Here is an 18,021-nt window from a genome sequence, read left to right as displayed (position 1 = left end):
GCAGGATGAAACAAACAAATCTACGTTCAAAAAACAAAGAAAATAACTACTGAATGTCCTGAAGATAGCAGATAATATTAAAACATATTAAAAAAAAAAAAAAGGATAGGATGGTTCCAGTAGGTGTTCAAATTAAAACACCAGATGACTTTCCAGTAGAAGAAAAGGCACTAGAACTACCTGACAGGGAATTCAAATCTCTAATATTCAGAGTAATGCAAGAGTTGAAGCAAAAAGCAGACAAAAAGAAAATGAGGAAAAAATAGACAAATTTTTAGAAAAGGCAGACAATTCGTGGAAAATACAGACAAAAAAAATGGAACAATTCAGGAAAGTAATACAGGAACAAAATGCCAAAATAAACTCACAACTAGAAATCATACAAAAACAACAATTAGAAATCCAAAAGATAAACAAGATTTCAGAAATGGATAGTGTCATAGAAGGGCTGAGGAGCAGGTTTGAAATGATGGAAGACAGAATCAGCAAAATTGAAGACAAACACTGGGTACAACTCTGAGGAAAAATCAGAAAAAAGAACTAAGAAAAATGAAAAAACCCTAAGAATTATGTGGGATACAATCAAAAGCAAAAATTTGCAAGTAATCAGAGTTCCAGAACAGGGTGAGAAAAGAGAAAAGACAGAGGATCATTGAAGAATTGCTGAAAGAAAACTTCCCTAATATCATGAGTGATGAATAGCTGACCATCCAAGAAGCTCAAGGAACCGCATATAGGATAGTCCCCAAAAGAAAAACACTAAGGCATATCATAATCACACTCACTAAAACCAGACAAAGAAAATATTCTGCAAGCAGCTCAAGTAAAACAAAAAGTTATATACATAGGAGAAATAATAAGACTAAGCTCTGATTATTCAGCAGAAGCCATGCAGGCAAGAAGGCAATGGGATGACATATATAAAACCTTGAAAAAAAACTTGTGAACTAAGAATAATATATTCTGCAAAACTTTCATTCAAATATGATGGTAAAATAAGGACATTTCCAGATAAACAGAAATTAAGGAAATACATAAAAACTAAACCAAACTTAAAAGAATTATTAACAGGAGTTCTTCAGTCTGAGCACAAACAACATCAGACCACAGCCTGAGTCTGGGATGCCAGATTATACCAGCCAGATACCAACCTAGGAAATGAACTCTCAAGGACTATCCAAAACTGAAACAATTGTAACAGGGAATCAGAGAGGTTAATCAGTAAATGACAACAATATCAGAACAATAAAGGAGGTAATAAACTGTATAGGTATAAAACTTTCTAATGGACAGGGGTGCAAGGCCATACCAAGTAATAATTGACTGGTTCAAACCTATGAAGATAAGGCTAAATTTCAAGGTAACCACAGAGAAAGTTAACACATCTACTCATCAAAATAAAGAAGCAAAACATAAAGTCTCAATAAAAACAAAATCTACAAAAAAAAAAAGAAAAATCCACAAACAAAAGGAACTCAGCACAGGAGAGTAAGCACAATAGCAAAAAGATGGAAACAACCTAGATGCCCATTGATGGATGAATGGATAACAACTGTGGTATGCAAACACAATGGAGTATTATGCAACACTAAAGAACAAGGATGAACTGTGAAGCATCTCATAACATGGATGCATCTGGACGACATTATGCTGAGTGAAATAAGTCAATCACAAAAGGACAAATATTGTATAAGACCTCTACCATAAAAACTCATGAAAAGGTTTACATACAAAAGAAACAATATTTGATGGTTACAAGGGAGGAGAAAGACCTCTACCGTAAAAACTCATGAAAAGGTTTACATACAAAAGAAACAATATTTGATGGTTACAAGGGAGGAGAGGGGTGGGGATGGAAAAACACTTAATAGACAATAGATAAAAAATAACTTTGGTGAAGGGTAAGACAGTACACAATACTGGGGATGCCAGCACAATCTCTACAAGGCAAGGTCATGGTAGCTGCACAGACACATCCAAACTCCCTGAGGGACTGAATTGATGGACTGAGGGCTGTGGGGACCATGGTTTCAGGGAACATATAGCTCAATTGGCATAACATAGTTTAAAGAGTATGTTCTATATTCTACTTTGGTGAGTAGCATCTGAGATTCCACTGGCCATCTATGATATTCCACTGAAAGAATGAAGAAAATTAAAGGCTAATGGACCACACCTCCTAAGGCCTCCACCAGACTGAGTCCAGTACAACAAGATGGTGCCCAGCTACCAACAGTGACTGCTCTGATGGGATCACAATAGAAAGTCCCAGACAGAGCTGGAGAAAAATGTAGAAAAAACATTCTAACTCAAAAAGAAAGACCAGGCTTCCTGGCCTGACAGAGACTGGAGAAACCCTGAGAGTATGGTGCCCAGACACTCTTTCAGCTCAGTAATGAGGCCACTCCTGAGGTTCACCCTTCAGCCAAAGATTGAGTATGCCCATGGAAAAAAACAAGACTGAAGGGGTGCACCAGCCGTGGGGCAGGGACTGGAAGGTAGGAGGGAACAGGAAAACTGGTAATAGGGAACCCAGGGTTGAGAAGGGAGAGTGTTGACATATCATGGGATTGTTAACCATAGTCATACAACAATGTATGTGCTAACTGATGAGAAACTAGTTTGTTTTGTAAACCTTCATCTAAAGTTCAATAAAAGGAAAAAAAAACTGTAAAATTATTTTCTATACTCAGAGTCTTCCAATAAAATTCCCCATTCTTTCTCTAACTGAGAACTTCTCCTAGCCCTTGTCAGAAAAAACAAAAAAACAAAAACAAAAACAAACTGTTCTTGTCCAGGTCACCAATGAACTTCTTGTTGCAATGCTTAATTTGAAAACTTTTCAGTGGCATTGGACACAGCCAATACTCCCTCCTTGATAGTCTTTCTTCACTTGGCTTCTAGCTTAGCTTATACTCTTGGTTTTTCTCTTACCCCGTTGACTATTCTCTATCAGTCCTCTTTTCTTGCCCTTGCCAGTCTCCTAGATTCTTAGTACTGGAATACCCACAGGGATATTAATTCTTGGAAACCCTGGTGAGGTAGTAGTTAAGAGTTCGGCTGCTAACCAAAAGGTCAGCAGTTCGAATCCACCAGGTGCTCCTTGGAAACCCTACGGAGCAGTTCTACTCTGTCCTATAGGAACACTGTGAGTGGGAATCAACTCAAGGGCAACTTTTTTTTTTTTTTAATCAGTTCTTGATCCTCCTCTCTGTCTAACTTCCTTCTTATAAAAATCTCATCCTCTTTCATTAGAGATAATTCAAAGGATCATGCTGTCAAATGAGAGTCCTATGAATCAGAAGTATTACCCAGTATCAAGGTTTATTAATAAATCTTGAGGCACATTTGAAGCAAAGGAGGTCCAGGATCATACACAGAGCTCCATTTGCCCTTTCATTCTGCACTGGGCCAGCTCTGAGTCCAAAATAACATAAGTGATCTATAAGTGATGTGTGCAGTTCACATCATTTATACATCATTTTGGTGAAGAAATTAAAAAATATATATATGTGTATATATATTTAGCATTCCTTAGACCACTCACATAAATTGGTAGATTACAGGCTTACTATAAGCAATTTTAGATTAGGTGCATATTTTAAAATCATTCCAAAGATAAGGAGTTTGTCAGAAAGACAACCATTAGTATATTTACAAGGAGATTGGACCAAGTCATTTGCCTTCTTTGTTTTCCCTGGTGAAGAGGCTGAATGGAGTGCAGACCAGCTGTTCAACTATTAATTTATTATTTTTATACTAATGATTCCCAATTTATACATCTAGCCAGCTCTCTCTCTTGAATTACATAATGTTTAACCCATGGGCATTCTCAACATCTCTATTAAGATGTTAAGTAGACATCTTACTCAGCATGTGAAAACTAAAATTTCTAATAAATACGCTCCTTCTGCAATTTCTGCTTTCATGTAGTCGGTGGCTGTACTCTTCTCCAAATTCAGGGGTAACCAATCTATAGCATGTAGGTATAATTCAGACTGTCACAATTGCCTATTTTTGTAATTAAAGTTTACTGACACATATCTATACCCATCTGTTCGTATATTTTCTGTAGCCGCTTTCACATCACAACCCCCCCAAAAATCCATTGCTGTCAAGTTAACTCCAACCCATAGCAACACTATAGGACGGAGTAGAACTGCTCCACAGGGTTTCCAAGGAGCAGCTGTAGATTGGACCTGCCAACTTCTTGGTTAGCATCCGTAGCTTTTAACTTAGTTGCAAGAGTGACTACAGGGCCCAGAGAGATTAAAATGTTTACTTCCTGGCCCTTTACAGGAAAGGTTGCTAATCTTCAATGTAGAATGATTGGATGAATTTATTTTCTAATCTCGTTTGGTAATAAAGTATTGCTATCTTCAAAACTGAGTTGTGGTCTGTACACTGTTTTTAACTTCTTTGTAGTATTTTATTTTTTATTAAAAATATATTCCTAATTCTATTAGGATTTTTCTTTGAGCCACATAGTGTCTCTAAGGTTATTTCATAATATTCAAGTATATGGATTTTTCTGTTAGTTACAGTATGTACAGCAATTTTTTGGTACCATTTCACTGTTTTGATATTTGTTGAAATTTGTGCTATAACCAAAACAAACCCATTGCCATTCAGTCGATTCCTACTCATGGTGATTCTATAGGACAGAGTAGAACTTCCCTATAGGGTTTCCAAGGAGGAGCCAGTGGATTCAAACCGCCGACCTTTTGGTGAGCAGCTGTAGCTCTTATCCACTGCACCACCAGGGCTGTTGGTCACTCTATTCCCCACCCTCCCCTTTCCCACCAGTGTTTCATTTTGGGTAGTTTTGTGTGCCCTGCCTTACAGGTGGAGCCCTGGTGGTGGCAGTGAGTGGTTAAGAGCCTGGCTGCTTTGACTTTCCTTCCGTGTCCATCTATTCTACTGTGAAACACATCCATGGAGCTCCTTAATTTGGTTGTTGTATTTTTTTTTAATTATAAAACATTTATTGCTTTGTTTTTTTCAAACATTTTATGCCTTTTCTGTTTGTCTTATTTTTTTCAGTTATTATTATAGTGTTCCACTGTGGCTTCCATTTCCTTTAACATAGTAAGAATAATTTATCTTTTTAGTCTATTTTTGATATTTCCAAATAGTTCATGTGGGACTATTGTCTGTGGATTCTTCTCCTTCTCAGTTGTAGATTCTTGTTTCCTTGTGTATCTCGTCATTTCTACTCTATACCGGACCTTACTCAAAAACTAACTCAGTGCCCATATAAAACATTTCTAATAGTCTTTTTTTTTTTTTTTACTTTAGTGAGTCCTGGTGGCAAAGTGGTTAAGAGCTCAGCTGCTAACCAAAATGTCAGCAGTTCAATTCCACCAGTCGCTCCTTGGAAACCTTATGGGGCAGTTCTACTCTGTCCTATAGGGTCACTATGAGTTGGAATTGTCTCAATGGCAACATGTTTGGTACTTTTAAGAAGACTTCATAAAACTATTTTTTACAGACTTTTGTTTGTCCTTAGAGATAGCCTTGATCATATTTAATTGGGTTATCCACTGATATTGGAAGCAAGTATTCCCTGTGCTTTTCTGATTATGCAACTACTTCAGGGTCAGTATGAGCTAGAATCAACTCAATGGCAACAGGTTTTTTGTTTTCAAGGAAATTAAATTCACAAATACTAGATGTTCAATTCCAAACTGTGTTACTAACTGTGTGGTCACGGGCAATTTTATTGTGCTCTCTGAACTTAACTTCCTCTTAGTTAATAGGCTAATAAGTTATTTTTCAGAGTCTTTGGTGATAGATACAATTTATATGTAGTGATTAACAAACAACCAAACCCTTTGCTGTCAAGTTGATTCCAATTCATGGTGACTCCATGACTGTAATCTTTAAGGGATAAGACTGCCAAGCCTTTCCTCCATGGAGCAGCTGTGGGGTGTTTGAACTGCCCACCCTTTAGGTTAGCAGTCCATGGCAAACCATTGTCATCACCTAGGGACTTTTATATGACATTTAACAAGTGCCAAATAAAGGGCTTATTGTTCGTGTCAATGCTATAACTAATCTTATCACTAATTTAAAATTATAATTCAAACCGAAAATACAAGTTATCATTGTAATGTACTATTTGAACATTTGTAAAGAGGATCCATCTACCATCAAGAAAGAGTAAGTGTCAGAATGAGAAAAAAGGAGAAAGAGGGGTAGGGATTATAACTCTTTTACGGGAATGTTAAAGTGATCTGGAAACCCTGGTGGGGTAGTGGTTAAGTGCTACAGCTGCTAACCAATGGGTCAGCAGTTCGAATCCGCCAGGCGCTCCTTGGAACCTCTATGGGGCAGTTCTACTCTGTCCTATAGGGTCGCTATGAGTCGGAATCGACTCAACAGCACTGGGTTTGGTTTTTGAGGGGTTTTAAAGTGATCTTACCATTATACATAGATATTTGCTAATGGCTTTTCTAGTTTAAGCTTCTACATTTTTAATTTAGGTTTCTAATATTAAAAAAAAATTAAGTGGAGGTTAGAATATAAGACTTATGAGAGAAAATAAAGAAATAAAAAACACTTTATCTTGCCAATAGGAAGTACTTGTTGCACTACACATGATGAAGTAAAATTCAGAGATCTATTCTTCATGAATTTTGATAACAAAATAAGAGGCAAGGAGCTAAGGTTAAGTTGAGGAGGTTTAGATGGACCATGAAGTAATATTTTCTGAGTGTTTAAATGGTGTTAAAAAATGAAACAAATTGAAGAAATTTCCTCATGCTCTTTCCCTGGAGAGTCTGTTTTTTTGCAGAGTCTTAAAATACAATGCATAGTCACATGTTAAGATAATTTCTGCTCTGCACACATGGGGTTGCCATGAGTCAGAATCAACTCAACAGTAACTAAAAAAAAGAAAATTTTTTTTCTTTAACAGTGATTTAAGTTTAACCTCCAAATCTTGTAGTGGGCAAGGTATGGGCTTTGGTGTCCTAAAGAATTTGTTTTAATTCAGGACAATGTTACTCAAAGCATTTACACATTATTAAATTAATCTCCAGAAACTCATGGTATAGGGCCCTGGTCCCGCAGTGGTTAAGCATTTGGTTGCTAACACAAAGGTTGGCAGTTTGCATCCAGCAGCTGCTCCTTGGAACCCCTATGGGGCAGCTCTACTCTGTCCTATAGGGTTGCTGTGAGTTGGAATCGACTTGACAGTGATGGGTGGTGGTTGGTGTATATCTATATATGAAAATATTATTATGCCTTAGGTATAAAAAAAAAAAAAAGCAGTTAGTAAATATTATTAAATGTTAATTATCTCTATGGAATTTCTCAACTGTAAAAGCAAATAAGAATGAGGGGTAAATTAAACAAGAAGGGACAATCCCATGCTAAAGTTTAGCAAGTGCCTCTCTATGTGTTATTAAGTAGTTGCTAAAGAGAAGTGATCAAATGTAAAATGAGTAATTAAAAAGGGAGGTTATCATTTTTTGTTATTCTGTGTAAACTTGATTTTTTTTCTTCTAATATTTGGAATTAGCTACATGCTTATAAAACCCAAAAACAACCCACTACCTCAAATCTTCTTTTATCTTTGCCTCTCTCTTTTTTTTTTTCCTCTCTAGTTCTACTTGACTTCCCCACCACTTGAATTCCCCAGCCACTGACTAGTTTTGAGACTTGGGGCACAAAATTAATCTTTCTCTCTCAGTTTCTTCATATGCTTGTTTAGTGTTTTTAAAGCATTAAAGTCAGTGTTGTTTTCATGATGTGGATCTTTGCCTTTGAAAGGATTGGTTCTACTTTAGCTTGCTTTAAAAATTGTAATTTTATAAGGTTGTTATAAGGCATAAATGAGCTAATATTTGTGAAGCACTTAGTACAGTACCAAGCACATAGCAAGCATTATATGTGCTTATTTAAAAAAGAATAAAACATGATAAAGTAATCATACTATAGATTAAGTAATAGGAAGCTTAGCCAACTAACCAAATATGTATGCATGTATATACGTGTGTGTGTGTATAAGACAAGCTCTGGATGTTTTGGAAATATAAAATTAAATAAGATATGAAAATTACTCTAAAGACTATTCAGCTTATTCAGTGGGGTAAGTGATGTGTACACAAAGAGACTCAAATTAAAAAAAAATTAGGCAATTAAAAAAAATGTTAATTGCTAACATGATTTAGTCCTATAAGGTTAAATCTAATAACCATGTGCTGAACCACCAAATTCATTACGGTGAATTAGCTGAGAATTAAAAAAAAAAATTATTATTTCAACTTTATATATAAGATCCATTGTTACCAAGGTGCTGGCGAAAGTGACAGCCGATGTACCATTTCTGTAAAGAGATTTTGCAATAATAAAACTACTAAGTTATATGTCTTACAAGAATAATCTGCCACATCCTTAAGAGAAATCTTACATGCTTTATTCCATTTAATATTCATAACAGCTTTATGGGGCAGCCACTGTATATTTTTATTTCTACTCCGTGGGAAAAAAGAGGAAAATTGAGAGAGATAAATAGCTCAAACCATCAGAGCTAGTAATGGCAGAGCTGGGACTTAATCTCCTTTTTCTTTCTTTAGCATGCAAACTATCAGCCACTAATCTAACCTAATTGCAAAGTTTCTTAGAGACACACCTTGTTGCTGCTGCTGCGAGTAATACTCGCTGTGAAGTTAGCAATGACAGCGTGCAGTTCCATAGCTGTGTGCAGAGGCATCACAGAGTCCATTAGTGAGTCACCTGGTATCTATGGGGCATTTAAGATTTCCAAGGGAAACACAGAAACATTCAACAGCAATAATCAACCTCAGATGACATCTGAACTACTAGCCCGATACTTCACAGTTAAACATTAGGTCATATTACATTTCTTTCCATGGCGTCGTATCTTTGTGATTCTGAGTTTTCAGCAGATACTGTGATAAAACAAAACAAAACAAAACAAAAAGGACTGTATGAAAATCACAACAGAACAGGATGGGAGGGGGGCAGTTGCTAGTCTTATTCCAAGGTTGAAGACACTATGCAGTGCCCCAAAAGTACACATATCCAACTAGTAAGAGATGGTGGTTATTTAAAAATGAAACAAAAAATTATTATTTTTTCTTTCAATTTATGTATATTGTTTTTTTCAAATGCATATTCTATGTTTGGGTCAGTTATTTCATAAAATTGTTCTGTATTTCTATTGACCTAGGGGCACCATAATGATACTCTTAAAACACTAAAGACAGAGAATTGAGAAAGCTGGAGAACCTCTGGTCTAAAACGAAAGTGTTGCTTGCTGGAATAAACGTTGTTGGATGTTAGAATACTGTTCTCTTCCTATCCAGGGAAAACAGTCTCTGTTGTGGATTGAATTGTTTCCCCCCTCCTCCAAATAGGAAACCCTGGTGGAGTAATGGTTAGGTGCTACGGCTGCTACCCAAAAGGTCAGCAGTTTGAGTCCATCAGGCACTCCTTGGAAACTCTATGGGGCAGTTCTACTCTGTTCTATAGGGTCGCTATGAGTCGGAATCTACTTGACGGCAATGGGTTTGGTTTTTTTTTTTTTTGGTTCCCCGAAATAAAAAAAAAGTAAGTCAACTTGGCTAGGCCATGATTTCCAGTATTACCTGGTTGTTCACCATTTTGTGATCTGACATCCTATGTGTTGTAAATCCTAACACCTGATTATCCAATGTGTTGTAAATCCTACCTCTGTGATGTTAATGAGGCAGGATTAAAGGCAGTTATGTTAATAAGGCATGACTCAATCTACAAGATTAGGTTGTGTTTTAAGTCAGAGAGACATGGGGACCTCATACCATCAAGAAACAAGAACCAGGAGAATAGTGCATCCTTTCAACCCTGGTTCCCTGCACTGAGAAGCTCCTCAATCGGGAAAGATTGATGACAAGGACCTTCCCCCAGAGCTAACACAGAGAGAAATCCTTCCCCTGGAGCTGGTGCCCTGAATTCGAACTTCTAGCCTCCTAAACTGTCAGAGAGAATAAATTGTGTTAAAGCCATCCACTTGTGGTATTTCGGTTGTAGCAGCACAGATAAATAAGACAGCCTCCTACCTGTTTCTGACAGGTTGCCACTCAAACCACAGGATATGTCTTAAAATTTCTCTTATTAACTTTTCTCTCAGGTCTTGCATTGTATAAGACAGAGTAGAACTGTACCCATAGTGTTTCCAAGGAGTGCAAATGGTGGATTTGAACTTCTGACCTTTTGTTTAGCAGCTAAGCTCTTAACCAGTATGCCACCAGGGTTCCTTGGATTGTACTCTTTTAGTAGTGCCTCAATTAATCTATAATACAAAGCAAGCAACAATAATAAACGTTTCTGTTCTTCACCCTGCTAACCATTATTGCCAATATCAATATTCCTTCTTTACTGTTTGTGGACTTTTGAGGTTCCTGAAGAAAACTGGAAGAGTGCATTGGCAGGCACAACTCTCCAGTAATAAGTAAGGGGGTTTTATTATTGCAGGTAGCAAATAAACAAAAACAAAACATAGGAAGTAGACAAACAGCATCTCAAACTTTTATCAAAGTTTTACATTTTAACAAATACAGTTTTGTATGGCAATTCCCTTTATGTACACTGATTTTAGCCTCTATATTTCACATAGGCATCTCCCAACATGTTATGATACAGGAAGCAGAAGAGAGAACTCAGCTTGCCAATTCAACCTACTCTCTGACCTGGACTTCTCTTCTGATCTTATTCTTTTGCACAATTGGCAATTGTGCTCTTTCTCTCTTTGGCTCTGAGGGATGGTGTTACAAAATAGATTGGTATATAATCTATACCCTATGTCCAAGTATAAACCAGAAATCAAAAAGAACTAATACAGCAAATGGAAAAAAGAAAAAAAAAATCTAAAACAAAGAGAGTGTATTTAATCTCCTTTTCTACGTAGAGGTGCAATATTTTTCACTATTAAAAAAAAGGAACTGAATCTTTTCTAATCTGCTGATAGATGTGATTCCAAATATCTGTTGTTTCATTGGGGATTCCAGAAAACTCCTTGGATTTTTATTGCATTTACCAAAATGGTAATGGAGGCTCAAAACCAATCCAAGGTCCAGGTGGGTAAGCAATGCTCATCAAGCAATCCTTTGTCCTGTCACTCTTCACAAAGCCTGTTCCTATTAACAGTAAACTTGTTTCTCCTGAAAGCAAGTAGCAGGGACTTCAATACAGTTTTGATTTGTGCAGCTCCTTCATGCTTTTCCAAAAAATTTTAGGACTACAGAGGGACGACTTTGCTTTATATGGGCAAACCTGAAAGTAGCTCTTTAGTTGCTTTTAGTTTTCCTCTGCAACAAAGGGACTGATTGCCCCAGATACTTAGTTTAAGTCTTAAAAAAATATATAAAGATTTCAAATTACACCTCACTTCTCCCCTGAATGCACATTAAAAAAAAAAAAATGCTGTAGAGTTGATTCCAACTCACGGCTATGCTATGTAAGAGATCCTCCTAAAAAAAAATTACTTTAAATATCTTTACATCCATTTTTATTCTACCTTAAATTCCAGGTGTCTGATTTTCTCCCTCTGTCTAGCAGACTCTGCAAGAAGGAAAATTTCCTCAAGCATATATATAGATTTGGTCCTGAGAACATGGAGATTAAATGAGAAAAACACATGTGAGATGGATAGGAAACTGTCGCACAGTAGGCACCAGATAGATGTAAACATTCTTTCCCATAATAGGTAGCAGTTGGTTTTCTTTGGGGAATTAAAAATATCTCATTACGGAGGTGGCACAAACTGTTAGGATTTATGAGCATGCCATGAAACCCTGAGACTGAAGAAATTTTGTCCAAGAGCTCTTGTTGATGTCTCACGGGCCAGTTGTGGTTCGCAGGTATACCTCATCAAGACCTAGAAATTGCAGTGTCATGGTTGACTTAGAGCAATGATTCTCCCCCAGAAACTCATGTTCATCAAGAGATGAATAAAGCTTTGTTTTGAAATCAAAGAGGAAAGAGAGAGGAAGACACAAAGGAAGGAAGGAAGGGAAGGAGGGAAGGAGGAAGAAGATGAAAGCAGGAATATTAGTAAATGGCTATTGGGCAGTTAATCTGGATTATCAATGGAATTTGAACTGTGATCTTGGCAAAAAATATTGAATATACCGTGGACATCCAGAAAAATCAACAAATCAATCTTAGGAGAAATACAACCAGCATGCTCCCTAAAAGCGAGGACGGTGAAACTTTGCCTCTCTTACTTTGGTCATGTTGTCAGGAAAGACCAATCACTAGATAAGGACATCACGGTTTTTAAAGCAGAGAGTCAGTGAAAATGAGGGATACCCTTACTGAGCTGGATTGACACAATAGCCACAAGAATGGACTCAAACATACTATCGCTAAGACGAAACAGAACTGGGAAACATTCCATTCTGTTATACAAACAATTTCCACGACTCAGAGCCAAATCAATGGCACATAACAATAACAGCAACAATAACAATGAATATTTCTCTTGTGTGCCCAGCTAGTCAGTGCTGAATAGAAGTTGAACACTGTACAGGATCATAGTCTCTGCTTCACTGTGAACAATGCATCCTACCTTTTAGCAGGAAAATTTCAAAATACAGTTCATACTTTCTTTTCTGATTGATTTTCTATTATCTCAGGATTACTCTATTCACAGGTGTCATTAGACAATTTTTAATCCTGTACTACGGAGATTCTTGCTTTGCTTTTTTTTTTTTTTATATATGACCCTCTGTGATGTATGAGGTTATGCATCAAGACTAGGCCATGATTCTCAGTGGTTTGGCAGATATTATGTAATAATCCTTCATTTTGGGATCTGATGTGAGCAGTCAATCAGTTGAAAGGGGAGTTTCCTTGGGAGTGTGGTCTGCATCCAATATATGTGGATTGTCTGGCAAAGCTCTCTCTCTCTCAATCCTGCATCCAACTTGTCATCCTCTGACCTCCAGTTCTTGGCTGTAAACCAGCAGCCTGTCACCTCCTCTGAAGAATTTGGGATGTGCCAGCTCCTGTAAACCTGTGAATCAGCAGCCTTCCATCTTACCTGCCGGTTTTGGGTTCACCAACCCTGCAAACACATGAGTCAGGAGAAGCCTCCAGCCTGACACCTGACTCATGGATTTGGGACTTGCCAGCCTCCAAAACCACGTGAACCTCTTTCTTGAATTCTTGCTCTCTCTTTTTTTAATCTACATATACTAACCCATTGCCTTTGAATGGATCCCGACTCATAGCAGCCCTGTAGGACAGAGCAGAACAGCCGCCATAGGGTTTCCAAGGAGTGGCTGGTGGATTCGAGCTGCTAATCTTTTGGTTAGCAGCCATAGCTCTTAACTACTGTGCCACCAGGGCTCCTATGTATATATGGGAGCTTCACTGGTTTTGTTCTTCAGGCGAACCCAGCCTATGATATTTGGTATCAAGACTGGTTCTGTTGTTGTTGTTGCTAGGTGCCTTTTAGCCAGTTCCAATTCATGGTGACCCTATGTGTAACCGTATGTGCTGTCCTCATAATCATTGCTATGTTTGAGCCCATTGTTGCAGCCACTGTGTCAATCCTTCTCATCGAGGGTCTTCATCTTTCTCCCTGACCCTCTTCCTTACCAAGCATGATGTACTTCTCCAGGGACTGGTCCTTCCTGATAACATGTCCAAAGTATGTGAGTGAAAGTCTTTTCACCTTCCCTTTCACAGAGCACTATGGTTGTACTTCTTCCAAGATACACTTGTTCATTCTTCTGGCAGTCCACGGTATATTCGATATTCTTTACCAACACCATAAGGCATCTTTACCAACATCAAAGGCGTCAATTCTCCTTTGGTTTTTCTTATTCATTGTCACTTTAGCATACATATGAGGGGGAAGAAAATACCATGGATTGGGGCAGGCTCACCTTAGTCTTCAAAGTGACATCCTTGCTTTTCAACATTTTAAAGTGGTGTTTTGCAACAGCTTTGACAAATGCAATACTTGGTCTTATTTTATTTTTTCATGGCTTAAGGATTTTTTCTTAAAGCAAGAATTTTATAATCCAAATTGTGCTTCCTTGCTCAGTTATCAATTCTGTCATCTAAAAGAGAAGTGACAGTCTGAGCTATTCCACAGTAAAGAATTACAAAATTGAAGAAAGGAATGCTTTAAATTTTTGTGCTTGGTTGAAAATTATTTTTCCCAGGGTCTATAAAACATTACTTTGTTTTTATATTTTACGATTTTGGGTTTTTTTGTTTTGTTTTTTGTTGTTTTTAAATGAATAAGTAATCTAAGACTAGTATTGTGTGCTAGACTTGTCATTTGCTTGGTACATAAGGTTCAAAGTTTCCTTTCTTTTTTAATTTATTTTATATTTGGCAATGTTAATCTTTTTCCTCACAATATTTAAGATTTTTGATGTTTAGGTATTTTTCTCAGTGAAGCATGAGTTTCTTTTCGTGGTCCCTGATCATTTTAAACAGTCAGAACAGCAGTGGCACAGTTAACTGATTTCTGGGCAGCCTCTTTAGCTTGGTGGGCTTGTAATACAGCTACAGCTTCATCAGCCTTAGAACGAAGCGATGCTGGAGACTCAAGCATATGAAGAAGTTCTGAATTATCAGTCTCCAACAAGATGCCAGTGATTTCACCAGCAAGTGTAGGGTGCATGGCTTGAATAAAAGGAGGCACCCGTTCACCCAATGTTTGCTTTTGGCTCTTAAGGAGGGACAGATGCCAGCATGGAAGCAGTCAAATGTTCCTGACTTTGTACGTGTACTGCAGGCTCTGCGTGACGACTTGTGGCTGTGTGTTAAGATGTTCTCGAGCATTGTGAACTCCTGCAGCATGTTTATACTGGGGAATGGTGCAGACAGCAGGAGTAGCTGCAGCAACTGCAGGGCAGGGACCCATGGCCTGTGTTGATGTGTTACAACACGTTGTGTTGACATGACTTGTGGAACCTGTGAAGAATCTGGTCTCACAGTAGTAAATGGTGGTCTAGGACCAGCTGTGCAGGTAGTTCCAGGCACATTCTGGAATGGATTAGGTCTGGCATCCTAGGCAGTCCATCAAAGGCTTGGTGTTAATTGAGCAATTTGGCTAAGAGGATAGTATGCTGCATGGTTCTGAGGCTGTGGAATAGCTGCCATGAACTAACCTGAAGGAGGTGCTTGCTGGTAGGGGTTGATTACGGGGTTGAGCATACCTCGTACACTTGCCATTCTCTGCATATACTTGTCGAGAGGTGAGCCTGGCGCTCTTCTTTGAGCTGACCTAAAGCTACATACAGTGGTTTGGCGGCCACAGTTTTACTGTTCATTTCTATAAATGCTTTAGAGGCTTCTTCGGGTTAAGAGAAACATACAAAACCACACCCTTTGCGGCAACCACCGCTCCATCATAACCTCCGCACTAGTGATTGTGCCAAAGGAGAAAGCTCTTTGCGGGGACGTTCATCATCAATACCATCATCAAGGTTTTTCACATGTAAGTTAACACCCTGGTATCTGGTGATCTTCTTGCTTCCTCTATTCAAATCTGCACTTAAGTTCCGTCTGCCATTCCACTTTTTCTCTGAGCTCAGTCAACATAAATTTGTTTCCTACTGAGTTACTTTCCATTCATCTCATGCACAGGTTTCTGCCTGTCAAAGCTCACATATCCAAAACCTTTGGGTTTTCCACTTTCATCAGTCCTTGCTTTCACACAGTTAGGGCAGGTCCAAACTTGCCAAAGAGATCCTTAAGGTGCTCACCATCCATGTCTTCTCTAAAATTCTTGATGAAAGCATTGGTGAACTCTTCTGCCCTAGCTCTGAGTTCTGCTTCACTTCTTTAAGGGCTGTAAATTGTCCAGTAAATACTTTACCATCGTTTAGAAGCATCTCATTCATTTTTTCAATAGCTTGTTCAGCTGCTTCTTGTGTCTCAAAATGTACAAAACCATACCCCTTGGAATCATTTTCATCACACACCAGGTTACATGAGAGGATGCTGCCAACAGCAGAAAATGTATCATACAGGGTTTTATTATCAATGGGTCTGTCCAAATTTTTATGAATATGTTGTCCACTCCAATTTTTTGAAGTGATGGATCACGCTGAGACCACATGATGCATACTGGCTTGCCCTTCATAACAACACAATTGATGGTAACCACAGCCCCTCCCATCCACCAGCTGCTGGAAGCTCACACAGTGTAGCCCAGAGAGCGGCGTCTGGTCACGTCCTTGCAGACCTGGAGGGAGAGGATGGCCCCAGCGGGGCTGAACTTCTCCTAAACCACCGCCTATTTCACCTCAGGGTGAAGGTCCCACACATAAAGCAGGGCCCCGGAGCAGCTGAGGACAGTGGGGGTCATCTCCGCAGGGCTGCCTGCAGGGCCACAGGCTGCGACTCTTCTGTGAGAGGAGAGGAATGCTGGGGAGGTGGGAAAATCAAAAGGACCTCCTCAGTGGCGGCGGAACAGGGTGGATCCGCTGCGACTGGGTGCTGGCTGCTGGCTGCTGGCTGCTGGCTGCTGGCTGCTGGCTGCTGGCTGCTGGCTGCTGGCTCAGAACAAAGGTGGCAGGGTCGTCAGGGCAGCAAGAAGTCCTCGGTCTGTGGGTTCTTCTTGTAGCTGCTGCAGGGCCCCGGGCGGGCACGTCAGTCAGCTGCTTCACCTGGTTATTTTATATAAGAGGAGGAGAAAAAAGCCTCCGGCGGGGGAGATGCAGATTTTTGGTAAATTTTTTTTAAAGGTTTTTTTTTAAGATTCTTTTAAAAAATTTCTTAAAAATAAATGTGTGTTCCAAGCACGGAGCATACAGTCAGCACTAACGGCCAGGGAGAAAGGGTCCTTTGATTTCTTGACTGCTGCTTCCACAGGCTGATTGTGGATCCAAGTAAAATGAAATCCTTGACAATGTCAGTCTTTTCTCCATTTTGTCATGATGTTGCTTATTTGTCCAGTTGTGAGGATATTTGTTTTCTTTTTGTTGAGGTGAAATCCATGCTGAAGGCTGTAGTCTTTGATCTTAATAAGTGCTTTAAGTCCTCTTCACTTTCAGCAAGCAAGGTTGTGTCATCTGCATATTGCAGGTTGTTAATGAGTCTTCCTCCAATCCCGATGCCTCCTTTTTCATATAGTCCAGCTTCTGCGATTATTTGCTCAGCATAGAGATTAAGTAAGTAAGGTGAAAGGATACCACCCTGACTCACACCTTTCCTGAGTTTAAACCACTCAGCATTCCCTTGTCCTGTTCTAGTGACTGCCTCCTGATCTATGTACAGGTTTCATGTGAGCACAATTAAGTGTTCTGGAATTCCCATTCTTTGCAATGTTATCTGTAATTTGTTATGATCTGCACAGTTGAATGCCTTTGCATTGTCAATAAAACACAGGTAAACAGCTTTCTGGTAGTCTGCTTTCAGCAAAGGTCCATCTCACATAAGCAATGATAGCCCTCATTCCACCTCCACTTCTGAATTCTACTTGAATTTCTGGCAGTTCCCTGTTGATGTACTGCTGCAACTGTTTTTGAATGATCTTCTGCAAAATTTTACTTGCGTGTGACATTAGTGATAATGTTCAATAATTTCCACATTCTGTTGGTCACCTTTCTTTGGAATGAGCACAATTAGGATCTCTTCCAGTTGGTTGGCCAGGTAGTTATCTCCAAATTTCTTGACATAGGTGAGTGAGCACTTCCAGCACTGTATCCGTTTATTGAAACATCCCAATTGGTATTCAATCAATTCCTTGTTTTTCTCAATGCTTCAGTGCAGCTTGGACGTCTTCCTTCAATACCATCAGTTCTTGAGCGTATGCTACCTCCTGAAATGATAGAACAATGAACATTTTTTTTTTTTTTTTTGGTGCAGTGACTCTGTGAATTCCTTACATCTTCTTTTGTTGTTTCCTACTTTGTTCTATATTTTGCCCATTAACTAAAACAACCAAAACCATTGTCATCGAATCAATTCCAACTCATAGCGACCCTGTAGGACAGAGTACGCTGCCCAAGAGAGTTTCCAAGGAGCGGCTGGTGGGTTCAAACT

The 18,021-nt window shown here is 38.8% G+C and overlaps 1 pseudogene; it reads right to left on the bottom strand.

The window, feature by feature from the left end:
- Positions 1–14,455: 14,455 nt before the first annotated feature.
- LOC126057300 (polyadenylate-binding protein 1-like) lies at positions 14,456–16,342 on the bottom strand (annotated as a pseudogene).
- Between the last annotated feature and the right edge of the window lie 1,679 nt (positions 16,343–18,021).

The sequence above is a fragment of the Elephas maximus genome, chromosome 13 (genome assembly GCF_024166365.1).
Source record: "Elephas maximus indicus isolate mEleMax1 chromosome 13, mEleMax1 primary haplotype, whole genome shotgun sequence".
NCBI lineage: Eukaryota > Metazoa > Chordata > Mammalia > Proboscidea > Elephantidae > Elephas > Elephas maximus.
The sequence above is the reverse complement of the archived record's forward strand: the minus strand, read 5'-3'. Positions and strand labels throughout refer to the sequence as shown.